Below are 23,397 nucleotides of genomic sequence, written 5' to 3'. Positions count from 1 at the left end.
AAGAAATATGGAGTGTTTGGTAAAAAATGAAATAAGTGAAATAATGATTTTATAAAAAAGAAAAACATTCACTCTACAAAAGCAATCATCAATATGTTAAGTATTCGCAATCATACATCTCTTTCTTCATGCATGTTATATTGAGCTTTAAAATTCAAACTAATTCATTTTAATCGTTTAATAAATGACTATCACCGTGTTGCTTTTAGAAACATGTTGATGATTCATATTTTTTAATAAATTTTGTGCGTAGTCTCTTTACACGGTCGTGACGTATACGCTTTTGTTAACTTTAATGACGTTTTCTCAAAACAGTATTTTACGATATCATTATATGTGATAACTCCTTAATCTTTCATTAGCATGCAAGTAATATAAAATACATGTATACTAATACAAGACTTTATTAATTTATAGCTTGAAAAAGATTTAACTAATTACGTCTAGTTAACTACATCTTAAAATTACACAATTTTAAGACGTAGAAATCATTTCTTCATGACGAGCTATTAAAAAGTTAATATTTCAATTATAACATAATTTTCTGAAGATAATGAGTTATACAGATATGCAAACTGCTCCGGATTCTGCAAAATATTTAGAAAAACGATGAGCTATAACTTATTGATTTTCCGGTTAATTTTTTGTCAGCCTTATAATACGCTCAACAGTCCGAGTCGTGAAACTTGGCACTTGGGCAACGCCTCCACACGGTTTTTAATAAGTAGTACGATTAGACCATTATAAAAAAATCATAAAGAAAGAGCCATTTATTAGAAAATCTAATGTAATAAGATAGTGGTAGCAAATATATGTCTAAACATTTGTTTAATTTATGAATAGGATTGCATACCTGCCAACTCTTCCGGAAGATTTTATTTTCATATTTAAAGTGGTAGTAAATATATACTATTTTTTCTTTTATAAACTTAATTTTTAATGATTTTAATCACCACTATTCTTACAAAAATTAAGCAGATATATTAATATGCGTTACTATCATGGTTGTCAACTTAAGTGTTCTCAAATACAACGTATTTGTTTGCCTAAAATTGAAGTTTTAATTCCATTTTAATACCACTGGGAAAAATTATAATGGAAGGGATTAAAAGTTGGCAGGTATGGGATTGGTTTGTCTTATTCACTTGTCAACCACTACAGATTCAATTCTCAAATAAATTTCTAATTTCATAAATTTCTCGCAATTACTTTTAAAATAGAATTTGGGTTTGTGCGCACAACTGGTGAATTTTTAAATAGTCTGCGCAGACTACTTATAAAATACTGTGTGGAGGCTTATGTCGCAAAGCGTCCCCTATTTCATTCATCGTGAACTTAAGTTCAGTTTGTGTTGAGTCTTTACGATAAAATTTGCAGTTGAAAACTATTATTTATTTTGATGGTTGTGATATGAGACGTCGAAGCTGAAATGTGCAGCTATTGGTCTATACGAGTATTTCTTGTCTCTTCTGTAGTGTTCAAAGTTTAATATTTCCTTAAAATTGGCTCTACTGCATTTTGTGGCTTTGTCGAAAAAATCAGCATTACATTTATCGATATGCTACGATATTCTGGATGAACCATCTGGCACAGGTGATTTTTCTTAGGATCTTGTTTTGACACTGATTTAGTTTTTCATGAAATGCTGTGGTATTGTTGACCAAGCTGGTGAGGCATTGTAAAGTTTTGGATGGATCATTGTAGCATAGAGTAATTTCTTTAATTTTAGAGACATATTCTGATTGTAAATTAGAGGTTGTATGACTATTATTATTGCTGCGTTTGATTTGTCTATAATGCTTTTGACGTGATCATTCCATGTGAGTTTGTCGTGTATGATTAGGCCAAGGTAATTTTATTTTTTAGCTATTGTTATTTGGATATTAAAAATTTTTGGTTGGCATTGTGAAGATATGTTTAATCTTCTTTTTGCATAGTTAGAATTAGTAATTTTCCGGCTTTAACTGTTGTTTTCCACGTGAAGCACCATTTTATATATTTGTCCCTATAGTTTCTGAAGGGTAAGGTTTGGATTTTATGAAGATTCCGGTGTCATCTGATTAGAAGGCGGTTATGCAGTTATTTATTTATTTGAAAATAATATATGCGTAAAGAATGTTTAATATCGCGACTTAACGGTAATAAAGTGGCAGATCACATAAGCCTTTGAGTTATTTAAAAGAAATGGTGTGTAAAATCCTTATAAATCGAATTTACTAGACCAAAAACAGAAATGCCAACTTGCTCCGGACAGCAAATATATATCTTAAAGTGGTAGTTTATCAATTGTGATTCTTGGTTTAATAAACTCAATTTAGTAGATTTTTATCCACCACTATTTCTAAATAATTCATTGGCTTATATAATTCACCACTTTGTAAAATTTATGTTATGCTATACGTTTTAAAAAGCAAGTAAAAATAGTCAAATATTTGAAAATTTTACTTAGTTATTTACCGTTTTTTTAATTACTTTGGCTTGTCCGGAGCAGTTGGCATCTCTGCAAAAACCATACATTGAAAGACTAGGACTCGACAATATGTATCCGCTGTCGAGAGCAAGTTGGCACCTCTAGCAATAGTTCTTAAAAATACACTTATTAAGAAAATCTCAAAAACTTTCAGCAATCTACATGGCGTCATATCTGTTAAAACGAATAGAAATGTTTCAATTTTGGATGACGTTCAATTACGTTAAAAAAAAAATTCTTGCGAACGAATCTCTTTTAGATCCCCATATAAACTGCAGGATAGCCCGAATTTGCGTGACTTTTTAATATCTTCATGAGTATAATACTCTACGCTCGATCCCAATGTGAACTATGGAAACCGTCATCGTAAAGTGTGAAATAATAGCAATCGAAAATATTAATATATGTCTATTTATATGAGCTAGACCTATTTTATTAATATTGATTGCCATTGAATTCCTTTCATATACAAGAGGAAGCTTTCTTTTCAAATAAAATATAATATATATTTATATTAAATTTAGCAATTAGGAGCACTACTAAAGTTTCGCATTAACTCTTTGAAGCAGAACTTTTTTAAATTATTAGACTTATTTTTCATACACTTTCCGTTATTTTGTATTAGTTTAAGTCAAAATAAGAGAAAAAAATTATGTTTATATTTTAAATCATTTATGATTATGAATTACAGCAAAAAACACTGGTGTCTTTTTCTGCTTTAAAGGTAAAATTTTCCAAATACGGCTCACTTCGTAACAATAATTTTTCAAATATGCACTTATTTGCAGCTATTGTTATTCAGAATTTAAATTTATTTAATTTGAAATATAAATTATGCATAGACTTTTGAATATGAACTATGTTTTTTGGATTTCATATTTCAGTACAAACATAATACCAATAATCTAACAGAAAATTTCTAGTTTTTTTTTTTTTTTTTTCATAGTTGAGAAAACAAAAACATAATTAGTATGTAAACAAATGTAATTAGATCGACTAAAAAATGCATATAAAAGGGACACTTCAGCCCATCTGCATCAAAGGGTTAATGGAAATGTGTTATGATATTAAGTTAAAGTGTTGCAGAAAATAATTAGATAACTTTTCATTCGTTAACGTGAAACAAGAAGAATTTATATCAATCTCAAAACACTTATGAAATAATATTTTTATATTCAAAACTAGCTGAACATTAATTGATTAAAACAAAGAAAAAACATTATATAAAACACAATGGAACAACAATTTTTGTCTGAAAGTTTGTGAGTGACTTATGTAAATAACATACCACATTCGAAATAGATTGTAGCGGAATCAAAATATATTTTAACGGAAATAATAGTCATTCCTTATTGTAGTTCTTCTCTCAGATGATTCATGAATGAAAATAATATCTAACAACTTAGTCACGAATAGAAAAAAAGGAAGAGCAATTCTTCGCGTACAACGATATAATTTATATTAATTAATAAATTGCTTTTTTTGGCTGAGGAGGTCATTCTTTTAATACTATAAATTTATGTCTCTTATGTCTTGTTCTCATTTAACGAAACAGAAAGAACAGCTGTTCATTATTACGAAATTCTCTCTTTTTTTACCCTCTTTTTTTATTGTCAAAGCTTTGCGGCACAAACAGAAAGATTGTCATTTATGAAATATTCCTTACGATCGCATTAGACAGCATTAGATTTATACAGCATGATTTTTCATAGAATCACAGTAGTACAGTTTATTATTTTTGTCAAAGAATCGAGTTGCTGAAGGCAAAACTAATAAACATGATACAGTTAGTATTTAGAACAATATTTCAAGTAGAACGTAAATTTATTTTTCTTATCTTGGCACGATGTCATCGCCAAAACTTGCTATTCTGTTTGCTATGAAGTTAACTGAATCAAAAAGGTTTCTTTATGGTAATGTAGTTATGTGATTGTTGCACCCAATCCATAAAAGAATTAAAAGATCAATAGCAAAATTTTGACAAAATTCAAAATTCTTTTTTTTAGTTTTCTCTGTACCACTGCTCAGTCGAAGTGACTAATACAGAGATGCCAACTGCTCCGGACACGCCAAAATAATTTTTAAAAAAACGGTAAATATTACGAAGTAAATTTTGCAAATATTTGACTATTTTTGCTTGCTTTTTAACCCTTTCGAGCCTAACGGGACACATACGTCCCAAGCAAATTTCAAAAAAATCTTTTGGGACAGAAACGCTTCTCTGTCTAATGGGAGACTTTCCCACCAGTCTTGCCAATATTTTTGAATTTATTTTCATTCACAAAACATCGATGCATACCTGCCAATTCTTCCGGAAGATTTTATTTTCATATTTAAAGTGGTAGCAATACCCAGGTTATTCCAATTAACTTTTTGAATTATAATGATAATTATAAATGAGTTTGACCACCACTACATATGATAAATTACAATAAATATATGAAAACATAATAATCCTTGCGCAAGCGAATTTCAACGTGATCAAAATATAAATATATTTTTGAGTCAGATTGTTTTTAGTTTATTGTTTTACAACCACTCTGAAAATCCATTCTCGGAAAGAGTGAAAGTTGGCAGGTATGTAGATGGCACTACCGTATATTATGTTTCTAAAATTGTTCTGTTGTAAAAAAGGAAAACTCGTCGGTATATACCTACGAATTATTTAAAAATAGTGGTGGATAGAAATCTACTAAATTGAATTTACTAAATCAAGTATCGCAATTAATAAACTACCGCTTGAAAATATTTATTCGCTGTCCGGAGCAAGTTGCCATATCTGCTAATACAGTGCAAAAAAGAGTTCCTAACCCAATGGATTATCAACTCCATTCGTATAAGTTTAAATAAGAATCCATTAGTGCGAGCAGTAAAACTGCAAAGTTGTCTGGCCTTTAGTCGGAATTTTTTCTACAAAAAAATGGTAGAAAATTTAAGATTCAACTTGTGAATTAAAATAACATTGACTGCTGATATATTTAAACAAGACCATGCATACCCTCCAACTTATGAAGATTTTGAAAATAATTCTTTCTAGTGGTAGCGAACCAAATAGAAATTTTTAAAGTAAATGGATCTCTCATAAAACTTTTATCAGAACTTAAGAATCTAGCCATATGGCCTGCACTTTTATAAGTAATAGTGGACAAGTTACGCTAAAATTAATTTTTTTAAATATTAAGACAGCGATTCTCAACCTGTGGGGCGCGCCCCCCTAGGGGGGCGCGAGCACACTAGAGGGGTGGCGCGAGAATATTCAAGAGAAAATATTATTTAAAAAAATTGATTAACTGGATGAAAGGAAAGAGCACATACTAATAGAAAACAAAATATATTTCGACATATTTAATAACTTATTAAAGTGAAACAACTTATTAAATCAAAACTTAAGGTGCTTTGAGGATTTTTCCTAATTTTCTGATTAAGTCTGTGTGGCTGAATTTTTTTCTGCAACATCTTACATCTATCTCTAATATATACCACGTATACTTTTAATTGTAAAATAAAATTTCATTTATTTTGTAGTACAATTTCAAAATTGTAGCTTCTGCGACTAAGGTTTCCCACAGGTTCCAAAGGTGAGCCATATATTGAAATCACTTTTTCACATACTCAAATTATCTTTAGCAAAAACACTTGGACTGGCAAACGTCTTTTAAAAAAGCACTTTAAGTGTCTTGCTGGTAGGAACAAGTTTCCCGACTTTAAAAAATATATTTGTTTTTAGAGTGCGTAATTTGTTTATTGATTTTACATTGATAGTCCTTGTGTGAAGTCACTAGCTATTCTTTTGAGTTAACTCATTAGAATTAATTAAGAATTAGCCAGTTAATTTTTTCAAAAGGATTAACTAACAAGTAAGAGTTAAATAACCATACTAGAGTTAACTTACCTAACCCATAGCTAGTATAAAAATACCCAAATTTACAAGAAAATACCAGAATCGACCACGAAAACACTCATAACTACCACAAAAATAAAAAAAAATACCTGAAAAATAACTTTAAAATGCAAACAAAACAAAAAACTTGAAACAAAATATCGCAAACTCTACTTTAAGTGCAAAGAAAGTCAAAATATTATAAAAATTTAAAAAATACCAAAGTTTCACATTTGCTTAAAATAAATTAAATCAATTGGCATTCAATTCAATCATTCCTTTTTGAGAAATAATATGCTACGTAATGATTTATAATTAACACTTTTATAGATTTCATGTTTGTTTCCGAATGTGGCCCAAGTGTCCCCAAGGTGGCACCGGTGTCGCGCCACCTTGGGAACATGCATATGGTCTCTCTCACCATTTGCACGACTTAAAACTATTAATCTGATAGATTAATTCGAATTAAAGTAATGTGGTTAAAGAAAAAGAAATAAATTTTCAGAAAACATTTCATAACTAAAAGTTCTAAGAATTTAAACACATATAAATTACAATATCTTCTCACCCGGAAATTAGAATGACAACTGCAAAAATTAAATCACTTCATACAATGGAGGCCATTCAAGGAAATATCTTCCAATTAAGCCTCGTGCACCTCAGATACAAGATTTACAACGCAGCAAGGACATCTTATGATTCAAAATAAATTTAATTTTACTTCGGGGAGTGGGCTACGTTAGGAGCACTGGCCACCTTTGGCTTACCCCACCTTACTTAATCAAAACATAATAAATTTAAAAAATAAAAAAATTTAGTGACTTCCTTGGGCCTGTCTTGCAGAACAAAAATTTTTGAGGTGAGGTTTAATATTAGAAATAGCCACTGTCAGTTCTGTTTCTATATTTAGCCGCGATCTATATTTTGTCTTCAAAGAAGCCACAGCAGAAAATCCAGTTTCACAAAGGTAGGATATTGAAAATGGTAATAGAATGCAAAATGCCCTTGTTTTCAGTGCAGAAAAATTATCCTCCTGCCCAAAATTCAAATAGTTATTTATTACTAAATTGTATTTTGGTTTCGCCACTTGTCGTGAAGTCTATGAAGTTTCCTTCCTCAGCAATTGAGAGTCCTTCGGGAGTCTTATGAAATGGATTCCTAACCCACTCGTAACTTGCTATCAGTTTGTCGTCAGCAGGAAAATACTTTTTAAAATTCTTTGCCAGCATGGCAAAATGATTTTCAATGGTAACAAAGACATATTTTACGTGTTCTTCTTCAGCCTTTTAAGTTTTAGTACAATTATCCACATTTGCAAACATTGTTAAGTTTTTTTGCTTTAAATTTCTGCCCCACAATTCCAATTTTCTACAAAAAGCATTAACTTTATCACTTGTATCCAACATATGTGTATTTGCTCCTTGTAGTTGAAGATTCAAGTTATTTAATTTCTCGAATATGAAAATTCTCGGTTTCCGGTCTGTTATCGTCTTTTAAGAAAATGGCGATTTCTTCTCTTAATTCATAAACACGTTGCGGGAATTTCTCACGTGATAAGCATCTTGCTTCGCATTTAAATAGTAACTCTGAATGTACTGAACCCATGTCTTTACAAAGTGCGGAAAGATTCTCGTTCTCAGGGTTCTCATTTTTATGTAATTTTAAATGGTTACAACCGCAGTTAATACAATATTCAAACCAGGACTCATTTCTTTCGAAGCCAAAGCTTCTCTGTAGATCATGCAATGTGTCCAGACACATTGAGGCGATTTTTGTTTTACAAGTTCTTGTATACTTTTGAACCTTCCTGATGTTGAACGAGCACCATCGGTGCATATTCCGATGCAATTTCTACATGCTATGTTTGCCTCATTCATAACATCCTTTAAAATAGCAAATAATGCTAGCGCTGTTGTTTTGAGTTCTATTGATTTGCAGAAAAGTAGTTCTACTACTGACATAATATTACAAAATCAAACATAGGCAATTAAATGAGCATCTTTATTAATATATGTTGCTTCATCAAACTGTATTGAAAACATTTTGTCACGCAACATCGAGAAAAGCTGACACTACATTTTCAGCTGTATCACCAATTCGACAAGCAACAGTATCATTTGAAAGAGGTATGGACTGTAATTGTTTTGAAAAATGAACTCCAGACATAGTTTCTACAATCTCAATTGCTACAGGTTATTACTTTACTTTTGTTTTGGCAGCTAGTTAAAAATAATTTAAAGACAGAATTCAAAATACTCAATATACATTACTGTTGTATACATTTTACTGTAAGTGGGGGGCGCGATGAAAATTATGATTGAAAACTGGGCCGCGAATACTGAAAGGTAGAGAAACGCTGTATTAAGACATTAATTTTGCTACCGTCTGAAAAGAAGATTTCTGAAACTACGGAAATTCCGTAGCAGTTGGAGGGTATGAGACCATGATACACAAACAAGATTGCTTACTTTCTACGCTCTTTGAGAAAGTTTCTAAGTTTATGTTTTAAAGCATTATTCTTTGTTTTGTAGATTTTATTTAATGTTATTTTCCATTTTACTATATGCAAATGATTAAAACGTTTATATGAAATTTACCTTGTTCCAACTCTCTCATATATTTTAAATACTTTTTTTTAACGGCAAGCACTGAACATATCGTTCTTTGTCATGGAAAGTGTAGCTCGTTTTGCATTGCCTGGTGAGCACCTTGTGACCAAAGCCATAGAGGTGAGCAACATGACCCACGCCACACTGCCACAGAAATCCGTTCATAGGGTGAACCACATTCACACAACACACACAATAGAGGACAACACACAGAGAGAAACATCTGTGCCCTGAGCGGGATTCGAAGCATTGGCTTCGCAGTCAGGCACGCAAACCGCTTGGCTTCATGGCCGGCCAGCTTTCTCATAGTGAGGCTTTTAAAGTGTGAGAAAATTTATCAAAAAATATAAAAGCTTTAGTTTTTAAAACCTACCACTCTACAAAATATATATCCTAACCAGGAGATTTTATATTCACTCGATTATGCACTAAGGTTTCCAATTCTTTGCTACGTAGGTCGTGGTGGGAAGACATTTCTTTTTAGGAAAAAATACGTTAATATCATATAAATTTTTTTTATCTCAAGTGTTACTTTCGAAGGACAGACAAGTGTATATTTATGTATATAAACTTATATGTTCCTCATAAATTCGTATATTATGACAAAAAATAGACTACTGAAAATATCATCTCGGAGAAAAAATATGTAATTCTCGGAGCAAAACTAATTTTGAGTTTGAAGTCCCCACATCCGAATCAGGTAAGATCAAGTATTTTCATAAATGCAGCAAAAAATTAATCTCCCTGTGTTATCATAATATCAGCAGATTAATTTCGGCTTTTGAAATGGAAAGATTTCATTTCAATATTATTATCTGCAGGTTCATCCTTTTTCTCAATTTTTTTTCTCCATCTGATTTCTTTATTCTGTTGAATAAAAAGACTTTTAAGGAAGAGTTATTTATTTTTAAGCACTTACCCTCCTTTTAAAACAGTTCTAAACGTATATCTTATCAAAATTATAAAGCTGAATTGACAGAACACCGCATAGAACGAAAAGTAAAAGAAAGAAAAAAATTTACTTGGTTACAGATTCTTACGGTATAAGGCTTTATTCTATTTCTATATCATATCATTTTATAAAATTCAAATTAAGTTTAAACATAAAGGTTTTGCGTATAACTTTTACAGACCTGCCAACTTTTAATCCCTTCCATTATAATTTTTCCCAGTGGTATTAAAATGGAATTAAAACTTCAATTTTAAGCAAACAAATACGTTGTATTTGAAAAAAATTAAGTTGACAACCATGATAGTAACGCATATTAATATATAAGCTTAATTTTTGTACGAATAGTGGTGATCAAAATCATTTAAAAATTAAATTTATAAAAGAAAAAAATAGTATATATTTACTACCACTTTAAATATGAAAATAAAATCTCCCGCAAAATCCGGGAGAGTTGGCAGGTATGATTTTTATATACCTTGTGATAAAAAATTTTGACATAGCAAACATTAAACTTGAATTTTTACAATAATAATCTTTATCTGACTGCCTAGGGATCACAGTCAAGTTTGGTTTTATGAAGATTGTTTTGCAGACAGGCTCTGAAATTCTGTGCTCTAAGACTACCTGTTTTTCTATTTCAGTATATTGTTTGCTTATTGGAATTAAATACCTTTGCGTCCCGTAGTGGACTGATCGTAAGGACACGGTTCCCAGCAGAACAAGGAGGTCAAGCATCACTGGCTGCGGGCGGGTGACCACTTTGATCAGCCTGAGTAGGGACCTAGGGTACTTGGTATCGGTTCTCGTTGAACTGTTCTACAGTAAAGTGCTCGACTTCGCCATCACTTCCTACATCAAAAAGCCTCCACACGGTCTTTCATAAGTAGTCCGCGCAGACTGTTTAAAAAGTGAACCAGTTATGCGCATGAACCCAAAACCTTTTAAAAAAGTAATTGAGAGAAATATCTCATATATATATGAGAATTGAATCTGTAGTGGTTGACAAGTGAATAAGGCAAACCAATAATATTTATAAATAAAACAAAGTTTTAGTCATATATTTCCTACCACTTTCTTATTTTATCTAGATTTTGTATTAAGTGACTCGTTCGGAAAGTGGGTATCCTTCACGATGGTCTGATCGGACTATCTGTAAAAAACCGTGTGGAGGTTTTCTGTTATAGGAGGCGTTGACTTCGCTCGGAGATCGTCAGGCTACCAAAGCAGGGGATCCATCCCCTGCTTTGGTAGCCTGAATTGATCAAACGCCTGATCAAAACTGCGATGCCTTGTCTTCGTATCATCCTCAGGCATGTTTCCCAGACCATCGCCAATAGCTCTAGTGTGACGTAAATAAAGTACATAGCTACATACAAATAGAAAGACAGATAGTAAAATATTAAGAAAAACAGCACGAAGGATCCAGGGTAACAGCGGGATTCAAACCGCTACCCCACGCTTTGCACAGCGTTTTACAGGCGATACCGGAGCCCCATTAGCATCTTATATTGGTAGTATATTCTTATTGGTAATATTCTGTATATTGGTAATCGTAATTGTGTTAATCCAAATTTATTAAAAAGAACTATTGAAGCAAAAATACAGGTCGACGGGCTACCAAAGCAGGGATGCCATCCCCGCTGCTGAGGAGCAAAATTGCAATGTCATGTCTTCGGATCATCCTCAGGGATGAGGGATGTCTCCGAGACCGTCGCCAATAGTCCATTGTGCAGCTCTAGTGCGACCTAAATAAAGTACCTATCTACCTACCTGAAGCATAAATTAGCTTATTATTTCAGCAAAAATTCCCTGGCAAACAGAAAAAATTGGTAGCTACGGAACTGTCACCAAAATATTTACCTAAAAATTGTAGAAAAAGTTCATCTGCCCTGTAATTTGAAATACTTATTTCACATGCCATATTTTAATTGTAACTAATAGTACTACTTGAAAATAAAAAGCATATATATTTTATGAATTTTATGAATTTCATGCTGTTTTATGAATGCTATATTTTGCTATATTTTATGAATCCCATACTGTTTAACGTATCTCTTTTGTTCAGAGTGGATCATCTCACGTGATTTGTTTGTCCAAAAATAATTGTCTCCTCGAGTTATTTGATACTTTGGGGACCGTTATGCACATTTGGTCAAATGCTATGAAGTTGTTTTGGTCACAAGAAAATAACCCAAAATATGTATTGTCTAGTAAAAACAACAGAAATTGTGAACAGAAAAACTATGAGTTTGGGTGAGGGATTTTCAAATCTGAAATAAGTTTTGTTCAGAAAAAAAAACAGATTTTTTTTTTAAAAAAATGGTTTTAGTTGCTCCTCTGTTTTTACTTTAGATCACTTAGTCTGAATATACCAGCATAAAAAGAACGTATAGATTTATATACATATACACTTGTCTGTTGTTTTGAAAATAACACTGAAGACGAGAAACATATACGTATAATATTTTAAATAGAAATGTATTATCACCTCCTTCTTCTCACCACTCCCTACGCAGCAGAGAAGTGGAGTAACTTAGTATCCACTTGACTGAATTTCAAAAAATAAAATTAGAGAAAGTCCAATTCAACCAACTTTGGAGGTATACAAATGGAAGCAGTTAAAGATTAAAGCTTAATTTTCTGTAATATTTTTCGAAATAATTAAAAAAAATTTTTTAGTTTATTGTTTGTCTGATTGAACAAGTATAGGTTTACGTATAGGTTTGTATACATACAGATACCCTTGTCTGCTCTTTTAAAAATAACACTTAAGACGAGAAACATATAACCTTAATGTATTGTATTATAAGTTTGTTATCGCTTAATTCCTACTAAGTAGCAGAGAAATGGGTACACTTAGTATACCTTCGAATGAAATTCAAAAAATTCTTGAGAAAATATCAAATTCAAACTGTAGCCTAGCAGATATACAAATGTACGCAGTGAAAGGCAAATGTTTAGTTTCCTGTAACATTTTTCAAAATAATAAAAAATAATCTGAAATAATTAAAAGAAAGATGACTTTAGCTATCTTTTTACTCGATTTCCTTTCATAAATTCAGAAACTTCTGAATTTAAAGATTCATATTAGGATAATCTCCGTCAAAATGTCAAGGTAAATCGAACTCCAAATATAGATTTTATAAAAATAATGTCTTGCGTAACTTTGAAGCTCTAGCGAATGCTCACGATTTATTCTAAAACTCAGTAATTGATTTCTGAAACTGTCGTCCAGATTGCTTCACAGAATAAATATATGATCACGAAAATGCCACTCATGCATATACATTTTGAATAAACTTCAAAAATTATTTAGTATATGGGAATAAAATTCTCATATTAAGCCCTTTTTAGTAGAACATATCTAATAAATGTACGTTTTGAAGTTTGAGAGGTATAAATCGTGTAAAATATTCAATCACGAAGTTTTGAAATGCATAAACAACCACTTTATATCATATTTTATTCGCAAAGGCGAATGAATAAATGAAAAGAAAATTATTTTTTGAAGCGAGGTAAGTTCATACATTTTTTGTTTAAGTGACTTTTAATATGTATGCGGTTTCATGAGTTCGGAAACAAAACTTAAATATCGCTTATAAAAAAAATTTACTCTCTTCCTTCATTAATTTTTTTTCATGATTCCTTATCGGTCGCCGTCCTACTCTTCTTTTAGAAAGAATGAATAGAAAACTGTCCTTGAATTGAATTGAATTTAAGCTGTATCCAATTCTTTAAAATATTATTTTGTATGAAAACGCTCATAATCAAGTAAAGCCCATTTTTTTAATTTAAAAGCTAAAGGAAATTATCTCTAAGCGAAAGTAAATTGTAACAACTATTAAGCACCCAAACTATTTTTCATATGCTAAAAGACCTGACTCGTCCACCCCCAGTAGAAGATTTACCCCTTTTGTTTCCTTATCCCATAAAATTTCCTACTCTTCGAAAAATAAATAAAATACATAATTTTTATAATTTAATTACATTTTTAATCGAAACAAAATGATTACTTGGATTTAAAAATAAATCAACGGCACTTGAAATATAAATGTTAAACTTAGGAATGAAGAATGTGTTATAAAATGAGAAGTAATTTTACTTTTAAACAATTTATAATGATAATATATTTCAGGGGCTCTAAATTTTTTTTCCAGCAATGAAACCCTGAATGATTGAACCATTTCTGGTGGAACCCCAATTTATAAATAATAAAGAATACAAAAACCATATAAAATGAAATATATAAAAACTATTGTGAGTGTATTAATCAATAAAAGAAAGATTTTGAAAACCTTTAGAATGAGAAATGGAATTTTTCATCATTGCCCAGCAAGATGAAATGTAAAAAAACATTTTTCAAAAAAAGCATTCGAAATTGCAATGCCAAACAGCGTTGGTGGCCCTTACGATTTTTAAATATAGAGACAGTTTTGGGGCAAAATTGGACCTTAGGGCAAAATTATGATGTGATTAATTCAGGATACCGAAAAATTTCAGGGGCTGTTTCTAATATATTTAATACCACAACTGCTTATTTTTTTTTTCGGAATTAGTTGTTGAAACGAAATTAGAAAATTAAATATGAGGGTGGCCACACCCGGAAGAAATTTTAAAAGTGGTGACAATTGTTTCGCACGAAAGATTTTTACTTCCCTTTAATTTTAGGAAAGTCTTCCAGGCATCAGCAAAATTCATGTTTTAATTTAAAATTCTTGGTTTTGTAAATTTGATTCAAAGTTGTTTTCTCTATCGCTGCCTATGAATATTTTTAAAGTTTATACAAAATGCCATATAAATACGTTTTTCTTATGGTGAGTTTTTTTTAAAATTTATGCAAAATATATCAGAGTTCTGCAAGTGTAATGATCTATTTTCTACCACTTTGCAGAAAGCGAAGCAGTTGTCCTCCCTGATCTACATTAACACGTTGAATGCCACGCTAATTTTACTTGGCTTGCCCGTCTGGCTAAACGGTAAATAACTACGAACTAAATTTGCAAATATTAGACAGATTTTGCTAGTTTTTAAAAGGTTTAGCACGACATGACTAAATTGATTGATTGATTGATATGAGTGGAATCTCGGTGTTAAGCGCGAAGCTCTTCTAACCGATCGACATGACTAAAGAAAGTGGGGAACCATATAATCCTACGAATGGTTTAGAAATAGTGGTGGATAAAAATCTACTAAATTGAATTTATTAAACCAAGAATTACAATTAATAAACTACCACTTGAAAATATTTATTCACTGTCCGGAGCAAGTTGGCATCTGTGTGAATATAAATAAAACTATTTTTGTGTGTTCTACATTGCATTAACCCTTTGACGGTTATGAACGAGTTCAGCTCGCAATCGAATCGTGCTTCATAATGCACGCAAACGAGTTCCGCTCGGGAGCAAGATTTCGACCGTAATGGTTAGTAACGAGCACTACTCGAGTAGTGAAATTTCTCCCCAATGCGCGCTGACGAGCTGAGCTCGTTCGTTATATTATTCTGCATTAACTACGTTAAAAACGAATCCTACTCTCGAAACGTAGTTAGTTTTATTGCTTACAGAAGGCAGTACGGGTTCCATGAATTTGTTTTCATAATGAAGGGGGAATTTATTTTTTTACCTTGTTCGTTTTATGCGTATTTTGGCACGTTTTTTAGGGTGTTTGTAAAGTAAAATGGGTGAAAAGCGAATGATGATTATGATTGTGATACAGAAAGCTTATCAAGTTTTGAGTCTGATGTAGACTTTGTTCAGAATAATTTAGGTAATTACTGTATTTAAATGCTTCATAAAGTTTTACATTAGTTGCATTTACTTAGTCCTTTCAATTTAATATTTTTCTTATATTTATAATTAACTATTATTTATATAATTGATTATAGTCAGCTATAATTTACTCTTAATAATTATCATTTATTATTTTAAAGTACGTAAAAACTGTTATTTATGTACTACAAATACTTTAAGAAATTTTTAAAACGCGTGAGGCAAGCTATCTACGGCACCGCTTTGTAAAATAGTATTTTCTAGCGGTAGCGAAATTCAAGTTACTTTCAGTTTAGTATTTTTTCTTTTAAGTAATTTTTTCACCACTAAATATCAAAAATTATAAGTATCTTATAAAATGCAACGTTCTACTGGTTACTCAATTAAAAAGCAGGCGTAACTGCCCTTTTCCAGCGAATTTTACTACATAATTTGCTACCACTTTATTATAACAATTCCAGAAAGCGGAGCAGTTGGCCTCGCCAGAGAAGGGTGACATTTCCGGAAGAACGACGGGGTAAAACAGCTGCCACTTTCGACTACTGTTAGCTCGTAATACTGCCCGAATTAATGAAACGAAAACTGCTCATTTCCCTGACCGTCAAAGGGTTAATTTCTTCAAACCATATTAGTAACGATAATAATAATATAAAAAAATTTATAATTTACTGGAATTATACGTTTCTAATAATCTTGGCTTTGCCCGTTACCCCCATGGCATTCAACGTGTATAATTTCTTTTAATTCGGAAATAGTAAAAATAATGATTAGTTAATCTTTTACTACTACTATTTTAAAATTTTCCCGATTGTGAGCACCCTAAATCAGGGGTGAAAGCGAGACGGAAAAGAGGAAAGGCTGGTAGTTAAACCATTTCAGTTATAGCTAGTTTTGGGAAGGAGTTTACTTATCCTTTTTTTAATAAAGAAGCAGTTTTATATATATGCCAGAATTATAAAAGAAATCTTGATAGTTACAGATATTTCATTTTTTTCGAAAAAAATGCTGGAATGAAATGTTTTACGTACCAGGTTTTTCTCTTTTTCCGTCTTGCTATACAACGGCTTTCACCCAAGCCCTGAATAAGCAACATACACTAATGATTAGAAATGAACTAATAGATTTAAAGGGTGAATTACGATTTTTCTCTTGGCCTGTATTATTCTGATCTTTTATATTGAAAATATGCATAAAATGGATTTACAAAAAAAGTGGTAAATTTTATTATACTAAGTGGCTATTATTTATTGTTCATTGTATTAATTATTATTGCTCATTTAATTAATTAGTATTGTTCATTTTATTATCCATTATTGTTCATTGTAATGTCCATTATTGTTTACTGTATGCCCATTGTTGTTCATCTATTGTTCACTGTATTATCCATTATTGACCATCTATTGTTAATTGTATTATCCAAAAAAAATTTGCAAATTTTAGTTTGTAGTTCTCTACATATAAACACGCCATAAGCACAGCAATAGATATTTGGTTCGACATATATACAAATCATACGCACCGCAATAGAGATTTGTTCCGATATATAGACACGTCATATACACCATAGAGATTTGGTCTTGACATACATACACGTCATACGCACCGCAATAGGGATTGGGTTTGATATATATGCACGTCATACGCACCGCTATAGAAATTTGGTCCGTCATATATACACGTCATACGCTCCGCAATAGAGATTTTGTCCGACTGAGACACGCCAAACGCGCTGAACTGATTTATTGCCAACAATCATCACTCAAACCAATAAAAAGTTTAACAAATAAATTTCAGCTTTAAGAAATTCATTAACTCATTCAATCCTGAATTTTTATTTTGAAATGATACAAAGAGTGGCTTTACGAAAAAAGTAGTAGTGTAATTTATGATATTAGCTTAAGTGGAGAAGAGGGTGAGAGACCGTTTCAAAAAAATCTGCAACTGAGCCTCTAAATGTTTCTTTTTCCTTCATACACAGACTTGGGGGACCGGTTCACATTTTGTCTATGGGGTTTAACCCTCTTCCCCTATATATTTTCTTTAGTTTACAGGTATCAAGTTTGCAAAACGAAGAATCATACGTTAAAACACAAACTTATAAACCAGTAAAAGAAATTCTTCCCAAAGCGTAAGAAGTTAGCAACTTTGAATACCTTGTTTATTTTCAGAACCACTGTTTTAATTTATTTCATGGTTCTTTCGAATCCTTGAAAAAATATATTAGAGATAGAAAATTCATTTTAACAATAGCAAGAATTTCCCTTTTTAATAAACCCTTATACCGTTTATAGACCTCATGCAGAGATGTTCCCCTTAAAAAAAACAATATTTAGTGGTCATTAATGCACTTGCCACCTTTTTTTTACAACTGTTACATTATTCTAAGAATCATGGAAACTCTGTGTTGCCACACATTTCGGACCTTTACATACTACATGCTAGTACTTTATAATATAGTTTGTAAATTATGAAATGATACTCATTTCTTTCTCTTTTTATTTATTTATCTGAGAGAGAGAAATCATTTGTGTCAACCGTAATCTATAAATTATCTAACTAAATATATTGAGATCTAAAATTGTATTAAAACGATATTTTTCTAACTGGAAGTGGTAGCTAACACCAGAAAATATCTGACTTACTATTTATACAAACAATTTAATTAACAATATTTAAGATAAAATATGAAATCAATATGTGTGCTAATGTATCAAATGTGTTGGAGTATAGCAAAGAAATAGAAAGGAAATATAGCTACCAACTCGTGCAGTTATTGAAAAATATTTTACGAAGTGGTAATCAAGTAATAATCGAAATATAAAAACTTCTCTCAAAATTATGCTTCTTTGCCAAAGCTGAAACCATTAATGTCTAACCATAAAAGGGGTAAATATATTTAAAATACCTATGTGAAAAAAGTAAAACTATAAATTTGTTTCCACTAAGTGGACATTTTTTTCCCTCATTCCTTCATTTAAGAGCATTGCTGTTTCATACCTGCTAACTCTTCCGGATTTTTCGAAAGATTTTAATTTTGGAATTCATATGGTAGCCACATTAATGCTTAATTTTTCTTTTAATAAATTTGGTTTAAGTTGATTTGAATTATCATTACGTAATAATAACTTAAAAATAAGTATCGAAGATCTACTCATCGCTAAGTGATAAATATAAATGAAATAATAGTGGATAAACATAATTGAAAAATAGTGGATAAATATAATGGGGTATAGGGAATAGTGGATAAATATAAATGAAAAGTATGCTTTGTCAAACTCATTTTAAATTTCCTTTTATAAATATAGGGAAAAAGCTTTTTTCGATCGCTTAAAAGTTGGCACGAATACAATATAAACTTCGGGTCAAAAATTCATAATATTAATATATTTTGGTTGGAAGAAGCATCAGTTTTATAATTTTATATTTTATAACCATCGTTGAGCAACCGACCCAATTTATGGGTTTACGACTTCTAAGGTTCAACTCCGTAGCCTTATAATTTTGAACCCAATCCAGAAGACAAGGGAACTCCTTAATCGAGTATTGGGAGAAATTTGCCTTCGTGGAGAACTTTTTGAAGGATCTAACCCGCATTTGCGTCACATGGAGAGGAAGACCACGAGAACCTTCCACGGTTAGCCTAACGACAAGTGGACTCTAACCCATGATCCGTCGACCACTAAGGATATTTCACGTCAGCACTGTGGTCGGTGCAAGCCGGATGCGGAATTCGTATCGACTGGGATTCGAACTCGGTTCGCCTCATTGGAAGGCGAACGATTTATCCCCTGAGCCATCGCGGCTCAAGCATCTTGTTTCTTCAAAGTAAATCCCAAGAATGGAAATACTGGTGCTACCACTTCTATTTTCATTTTAAGAAACAAGTCATCCTTTTAAAATGACGCTAACAGCAGGAATGTCAACTGCTCCGAATTCGACAAAATATTATAAAATACTGTAAAAAAATACGAACTTAAATTTGTAAATTTTCGGTTGATTTTACCAATGTTTTCAAAGGGTTCACTCTAATAAAGTGACGTATCATATAATGCTTTAAATTATTTCGAAGTAGTGGCATACAACTAGCGACATACAACAAGCACTGAATGAAGCCACAAAAATTTACATTGACAAAAATAACTATATGGCGCTTCCACAAGACTTACGAAAGCTTATAGGATATTAAAATTTCATAGGAAAACTGTGGCAAAAGAACAGAAACCCAAACGTTAAAACTGAATTTAATAGATTGACTAATGAAATTAAGAATAGATGCGAAATACACAGGGAAGAAAATTGGCAGGATAAGGTTGCTAGTCTTTGTATGGAAGATCTGGCGTACGAGCAAATTCCTGAAAGCAACCAAAACAATAAATAAGCCAATCATCCACAACAACACCCATGTATACAGAGACGAAGAAAAATTAAGCATCTTCGCCGATACCATTGAAGCTCAATTCCAGATAAATGAAACCCTTTCTGACGAAGACGAGGACCGAATCACCTACAACATATAGAATAGTTTCTTCAATAATAGTAGTAATTGCGTAAGCACACTAGATGAAGTCGAACAAACTGAAATTATTAACATTAAATGCAAACTAAACAATAAAAAATCACCGGGAATGGATAATGTTAACAGTATAATGACCAAATATCTTCCTAATAATAAGCTACAAGAACTTAGAGACATCTGCAATGCCTGCATAAGAAATAAAGTCTTCCTTGATGTATGGAAAAACGCCATAATTATTCTCCTCTCCAAGCCGAGTAAAGACTCTAGACTTGCCACGAATGACAGGCCAATAAGCATACTTCCCACCTTGGAAAATTTTTCGAAAGACTCATCTTACACAGACTGCAGCCATTACTTAATTCCATTCCTAAACAACAATATTGCTTCAGAAAGGAACTCACAACGGCAAAACAGCTTACTAGACTCATCAACTTCATCAGTGATGGGATACATAGACACGAAACAACAGCCCTGCTTATGCCAGACGTGGCGAAAGCCTTCGACCACGTCTGACATACAGAACCATACCCTCCAACTTATGAGGATTTTGAAAATAATTCTTTCTAGTGGTAGCGAACCAAAGTAGAAATTTTTAAAGCAAATGGATCTCTCATAAAACTTTTATCAGAACTTAAGAATCTAGCCATATGGCCTGCACTTTTATAAGTAATAGTGGACAAGTTACGCTAAAATTAATTTCTTTTTAAATATTAAGACATTAATTTTGCTACCGTCAGAAAAGAAGATTTCTGAAACTACGGAAATTCAGTAGCAGTTGGAGGGTATGCAGAACTAATCACTGATATGTTAAACAAAGAGCTGCATCCTGATCTTATCTACATTATCGACTCATACCTAAAAAACAGGACCTTTCAGATCAAGCTGAATAACAAGCTCTCAGATAAAAACTGATTAAAGCAGGCGTCCCACAAAGGAGTAGTTTAGGCCCTGTGCTTTACTTTATATATACCAACAATTTTCCTGTAGATGATAATTACATAAACCATCTGATCGCATTTTATGCTGATGACACGGCGCTTGCGACCAGGTCACTAAATCCTAGCAAAGCTGTTAAAAAAACGAATAAAAAAAAACAAATTAAATTGAAACACTCATATTGAGAAAAAAAGCAAAAGAGCCATGGCGGCCTTCTCTAGCTTAAGACCGATATTAAATTCTAACTAGAGTCTACCCTAGAATCTCAAACGTCTGCTCTATATCACCTACATTAAGTTGATCATCACGAACGCATTGCATGGAACTGCCTAAATAAAACCCAAATAAACAAAAATTGAAACCATTCAAAGCAAAATCATAAGAAGAATGACAGGAGTACCTCGATATATCAGCAATAAAGCATTGAGAAAAAAAACCTAAATTTGGATACTGTCTATGAATTTATAAACCAACTGACAGCCAAATTTTACCACAACGCCCTAAATTTCAAAACTGAAGATTTTATTCTTATCCTAGACAAAATTTCATTCCAGAAGCCAGCAATCACAATCCGAACATAAACTTCCTTCTCTCTGACGGAATACTTTCAAGTAAATTTAATAAATTAAATAGATACCCCCCCCCCCCCATTTCATACATAGATGCCCTCGAGGCGAGGAAAGGAACAAAGGCGATTCTTGCCTCGAGAATATACCACCCCTGACTTTAAACCTAATTTGTGCCCCATACGACAAGCCAACTTTATAGTTCATATTCATATATTTCATAAATTTTACATTTTTATATTTTATTATATCTTTTAACCACTTTCTTCTCGATCCTGTGAAAATGACGGGGTGAGATTTCGCCTGCTATTTCTCGCTCCCGTGATATTGACGGGCTGGAGTGTTCAGTAGTAACGCACCAATAAGAATAAAACTAATTCATTTCTTTTGCCCGGAAAACATTTTATTTCTCATTTTACACACCTGATGGCAGAACCAGGTTATTTTTAAGGTAATTGTAGATAGTTAGTTTATTTTAGCCTTTTCAATACGGCGAAAAATCAGACCGAGAGCTCCCCATTGACGGGATCAGTTATTTCTCCTCCAAGCGATTATTAGATTAAATAGCTTTTATGCCTAAAAGGTTGAAGATCTTGGAGACGCATAAGCGTCCCCATAACAGCACACCATCAATAACAATTATTTAACAATTTTTATTGATGGGACAGCATATGTCCCGCCGTAAGCCCAAAGCATCTAAATCCCGGGACAGGGTATGTCCCGGCCGGAATTCTAGAGTCAATAACTCATTTTTATTGACATTTTACTTAACATTTTGATGATTATTTTAGGCAACGTTTTTTTTGTATTAACATTTTCATGTACATTTGTGTTAACATTTTTATTAACATATTTATTTATAAACACTTTTCGAAATTAACAGTTATAAAATAAGAAAGGTAAAAAATTGAAAAATTTGAAAGTAGTGGAGGAACAACAGTATCGAAAGTCTGGATTTCTTGAGGGTGTGGTAGGGCTGGAAACAGTTCTTACACAGTGCTACTACGTTGCAAGAGGTGCACACTATTTTCGAGCGTGCCTCTTTATTCATGTTTACGCACCATGCACATCTATTGCGCGTTTTTCCTTCAATTGGGAAATGGTTTCCAACATTGAAAAGTCTCGTTGTTGTTGATGATGATGATATAGTTTTAGAGGTAGAGCGCCTTTGCTTATTGACTTCTTTGTTCTCATTTCCAAATGTTCTTTCTTTCCATTTCTATACTTTCGTTCGTACATTGGGCAGTGTAAATGAATAAACTTTTGGGGAAGATCTTGAAGTAAGAATACACTTTGGTGGCTTCGTTGCCAATAGAGAAATTTGTTTGGCCCTTGATGTAATTAACTAGTTGCACTCGTGGTGCAAAGTTAGTTGGATAGGACCATGAAAATGACGGTGGATTCTAGTTCTGGAGCTCAACTTCATCATCAAACAAATCATTATGATTGGGTGACACGACTTCATTGCCGGTCTCCTCTACAGTGTTTTCAGAAGGCTCACTAATATAAGCGAGCTGTCTTTACTTGTTTTCAGGGTAAATTCTCTTTTGACTCATTTCGACCCTTTATCAGAGGAAGGAGCCTTCGAATAAGCCTTCGAATTGTTTAGAAATAGTGGTGGTTGAAAACCTAATAAATTGAATTTATTAAAACAATAATCACAGTTAATTAACTACCACTCGAAAATATTTATTCGCTGT

General features: G+C 32.2%; 2 protein-coding genes across 3 annotated transcripts in view; one reads left to right on the top strand and one right to left on the bottom strand.

Moving 5' to 3' along the window:
* The window catches only part of LOC107447849 (protein-tyrosine sulfotransferase 1), a 104,879-nt gene that overhangs the window by 78,584 nt on the left and 2,898 nt on the right, over positions 1–23,397 (bottom strand). The window lies entirely within an intron of this gene.
* Positions 13,217–23,397, top strand: part of mRpL51 (mitochondrial ribosomal protein L51) — a 59,466-nt gene continuing 49,285 nt past the window's right edge. The window contains exon 1 of the mRNA XM_071185964.2: positions 13,217–13,426. The gene's annotated coding sequence lies outside the window, so the exon portion shown is untranslated. The remainder of the gene's footprint in view (positions 13,427–23,397) is intronic.

The sequence above is a fragment of the Parasteatoda tepidariorum genome, chromosome 5, assembly GCF_982258835.1.
Source record: "Parasteatoda tepidariorum strain Cologne lab strain chromosome 5, Ptep-v5.0, whole genome shotgun sequence".
Lineage (NCBI taxonomy): Eukaryota > Metazoa > Arthropoda > Arachnida > Araneae > Theridiidae > Parasteatoda > Parasteatoda tepidariorum.
This window is presented reverse-complemented; position numbering and strand designations above follow the sequence as displayed.